Here is a 4,116-nt window from a genome sequence, read left to right as displayed (position 1 = left end):
TACGTATGTTAATAAACTCCACACTCTATTGCTATTTTTAACAATTATCTTTTAAAGAGACTTAAATAACAAGGAAAAACACTGTATTTATACACAGAGTTACCATTTCCTGTGCTTTTCATTCTTTTGTGCAGATCCTTATTTCCATCTGGAATCATTTTTCCTCTGCCAAAAGACTTCCTTTAACAGGTCTTGTAGTGTGGGTCAGCTAGTGATGAATTATTTTGCTTTAAAAAAACAAGTCTCAAAATGTCTTTTTTTGGCCTTCTTTTTGAAAGATATTTTCACAGGGTATAAATGCCTAAGTTGAAAGTTTTTTCTTGCTGTATTTTAAATATATTACTCCCCTCACTTCTGTATTATGTTCTTCCACATGAGAAATCTGTCAACTTCATTTTTTTCCCTTTTTATGTAATGTGTCTTTTTTCTTTGACTAATTTTAACATTTTCAATTTACCACTGGTTTTTAGAAATTTGTTAATGTTGAGACTTGGGTTAGTTCTATTGTGCTTAGGGTTCATTGAGCTTCTTGGATCTGTAGACTTACAGTTTCCATACAGTCTTGAAAATTTTTGGCCATGTTTTCTTCAAATTTTTTTTGGTTCCCATCTCTCTCTCTTCTCCATTGGTGGCTCTCATTACATGTGTAGTTAGCTTTTTAAAGTTGTCCCACAGCTCACTGTTGCTCTATTCATCTTTTTTATTCTTTAATCCCCCTGTATGGTTCATTTTGGATACTATCTTTTGAAACATCTTCAAGTTCAATAATAATTTCTTTTGTGCTATCTGATCTGCCATTAATCAGATCCATTATATTTTTCATCTCATGTATCGTAGATGATGTTGGATTTGGGTCTTTTTATATCTTCCATGTCTCTACTTAACATGTTACATTTTTTCCTCTAGCTTCCTATACTTAAGGTATATAATTACAATGATGGTTTTAATGTCCTTGTCTACTAATTCTATCAACTATGCAATTTTTATGTCAGTTTCAATTGATAGATTTTTCTCTCCATTATGGATAATACCTTCCTGCTTGCTAATTTTTTATTAAATGCCAAACATTTTGGCTTTCAACTTGTGGGTGCTGAATATATTTGTGTTCCTTTTTTTTTAATCTCTCAATGATTTTAATGCTTAGTTGTGATAAAGTAATTTTCCATCCAGTTCTTTTATGTAGAGCAAAATGTACTAGTTTAAAAAAATGTGCCTTCTTTAGCTTTTTCCTATACTTTTTTTTTTGCCTATCCTTCAAAACTGAACCCTGGGTATTTTTAACATAAGTAATGTGATGTTATATATACATTTTAATTGCACATTTTAGTAATAAAATAACTCCATGTTCTGGTAACTCATAGTATATTTATAAAATGAAAAGCTTTCTATCAGAATACACTTTTCACTGGGAAAAATAAATAAAACAGACAAATGGATCTACACAAAGTAAAAATTAACTTTGGTAGGTTTCAGTGCAGGACGGTCCATAACAATCCTATTTGCCCTCATTCCCCTAGAGCTGCTCATCTTCTGAGTTAAGATTTTAAAAATGTTTTTCATTGAGATTATTATGTTGACATTCGTTTCTCATTCCACATCATCAGCCAAGCTCGAAGCACTTACAATTTCCCTGACTAATTGTTGGAAGCTTGGTCAGAAGCATCTGGACTGCTGGTGGTGGAAGAGTTTGCTGTAACACTTGAAATAAGTGTTGTGGCTGTCCACACACAGCAACTGCACTTGTCAGATGATGTACACCCTTCTCATATTCACCTCAAGCTAGCAACTTTCCTTCAAGGAAGAATTTCGGAATAGCTTCAGCATCTTTAAGGTCAGGTAACTTGAAAAGTCCAGCTCTCTCCTTGGCAAGCTTTTGTTTCTTTGGTTCTCGAAGCCTGTTCTCGAAGCTGGGGCCACGCCATCTCTGGTGGTAGAAGTAAATACAGTACCCGATGAAAAGAGCCCTGCAGACACCTGCAGTGATGGTGCTGTTCTGGCCCACCATCTTCTCTTGACCGAGGAGCAGGAGTGAGCTCAGCGGCATCAGGATCCAGGCGACAAAGCAGTAGGCTGTGGACCCTCAGAGCAGACCCCCCCCGCTCCCACCTGACACTTGCCATAAAGAACGTAGAAAGGCCTGTGTTTGTGATCTTATATACACTCTTGAGCTTTGTTCTGAGGTTGATTTAAGTTACTAGGAAACATTTTTATCCTTTCAAGTCATTCCTTTAAGCTTTGTTAGGACAAAAGCAATCTTTGGTCTAGGGCTAGTTTTTTCACAATACTGAGGCAAAACCCTTCTGAGTACTCTACCCAATTCCCCATCATTAATGAAGTTTTCTACTCTGGTGGGAACAAGAATGTGGTAGGTGGAATTCTAAGATGACCCCTAATGACCCACACCTTTATATAATCCCCTCCTCAATGAGTATTGTCCCTCCCAGAATTAAGTTTTTTTTATACTGCACAATTGATGTCAAGAAAGGCTGATTACCCTGGGTGAGTCTCACCTAATCAGATGAGCCCTTAAATAAGACTAGGTTCTTCCTGACAAAAGAAATTTGATGCACAAGAGGGATGGAGTCAACATGAAGGAAATTATCCCTTGCTGGTTTTGAAAATGGACAGGGTCATGGTAAAGACCTGAAACTAACCTTTCTAATGAGAGCAGCCCCTACTGACAGCCAGTGAAAAAATGGTGTCTCAGTCCTAACAATGACAAGGATCTAAATTCTGGCAACAACAAATGAGTTTGGAAGTGGATTCAGCCCAAGAGCCTCCAGAAGGGACCCAACCCATCCACGATCCTGGCATCAGCCTGTGAGACCCTGAGCAGAGGACCCAGATAGCCTGCATTCAGAATTCAGACTTCAAGAACTGTGAACTTGTAAATCGGTTTTATTTTAAGCCACTAAGTATGTGGTTATTTGTTCCACAGCAGTTGAGAATTAATATAAGGAACTATTCTTGGCCTTGTGTGACCTCTGAGAATGTGTTTTACATTACTCTCTTGGTTGGCCTCAAACATTTCTCTCATGTGCGTACACTGATCAATACTTGGTGGAAGACTAAAGTGGGACCTTCTACTCATCTTTGGAGGTCTATTTTGTGTTTTCTCCTCTCTCATACTCTGCCTTGAGAACTCTAGTCTCCTTGACCTTTCTGAACTCCAAGCTCTGTCTACTTAATTCAGGCAGGCTGCTAGGCTCTGCTTGAGATCCTTCTTCTTGCACTTTTGAAATTCGCTCCAGGCTGTAAACTGGGAAACAATAGAATTTGTCTCATTTGTTGCTGTTGTTTAATTTTAACTAGGCTCCACAGCTAACATGGGGCTTGAACTCATGACCCTAAGATCAAGAGTCTCATGCCCTACTGACTGAGCCAGCCAGGTGCTTGGTCTCATTTGTTTTCTATCTCTCAGAGATCACTGCCCTTTGTTGGTTGATGTCTAGTGTCTTAAAAACTATAGCTTCATATATTTCATCTGTTTTATTTTGTTGTTTCAAGACAAAAGTAGAAGATACCACTTTTTTAGTAGTGTTATATAGTTATATTATTTTTTTAGTTAATAATGTTCTAATTTGTATTTTAAAAATAAACATCCTGCTCAACATTTTTCTCTTTGGTTCCATATACATCATACTTCTTGCTATTTTTCAGTGTTCGGCATGATGCCTTGCATGGAGTAAGCACTCAATAAATGCTTGACTTGGTTTTTAAATTTGACTTTTAAAAACTCACCATTCATTTGCAGTAACCTTTTCAGAGATATCATGGATACTATTACATGATTTCACATTAGTTGTCACGAATCATTGCATAACCACACCAAAACTGGTTATTATAATATATTGATAAATACATGTAAATGTAAATATATGCTCTACTGTCTTAGTCTGGTTTCCCTAAGAGCAGATTCTAAGATTAAGGCTTGTGGGCAGGTAATTTGTTTAGAAATATGGTTTCAGAAAGCAGATGTGCATAAAAAGGAGGTGGAATAGAGAAGGTGGAAAAGAACCAATCCAAGTACAAATAGAGTTGGCCACCACTGTAGAAAATTGGTGTCTAATCCATCCAACTGGGATCTTTTGTGAAGTGTGAAAAAATGAGTCTCAG

At 37.0% G+C, this 4,116-nt stretch overlaps 1 pseudogene; it reads right to left on the bottom strand.

Moving 5' to 3' along the window:
- Positions 1 to 1,587: 1,587 nt before the first annotated feature.
- LOC118009438 lies at positions 1,588 to 2,111 on the bottom strand (annotated as a pseudogene).
- Positions 2,112 to 4,116: the final 2,005 nt, after the last annotated feature.

Source organism: Mirounga leonina, unplaced genomic scaffold (assembly GCF_011800145.1).
Source record: "Mirounga leonina isolate KUSES-001 unplaced genomic scaffold, KU_Mleo_1.0 Mir_101609, whole genome shotgun sequence".
NCBI classification, from domain to species: domain Eukaryota; kingdom Metazoa; phylum Chordata; class Mammalia; order Carnivora; family Phocidae; genus Mirounga; species Mirounga leonina.
Note: the sequence above shows the minus strand (reverse complement) of the source record. Positions and strands in the feature narration are given on the sequence as shown.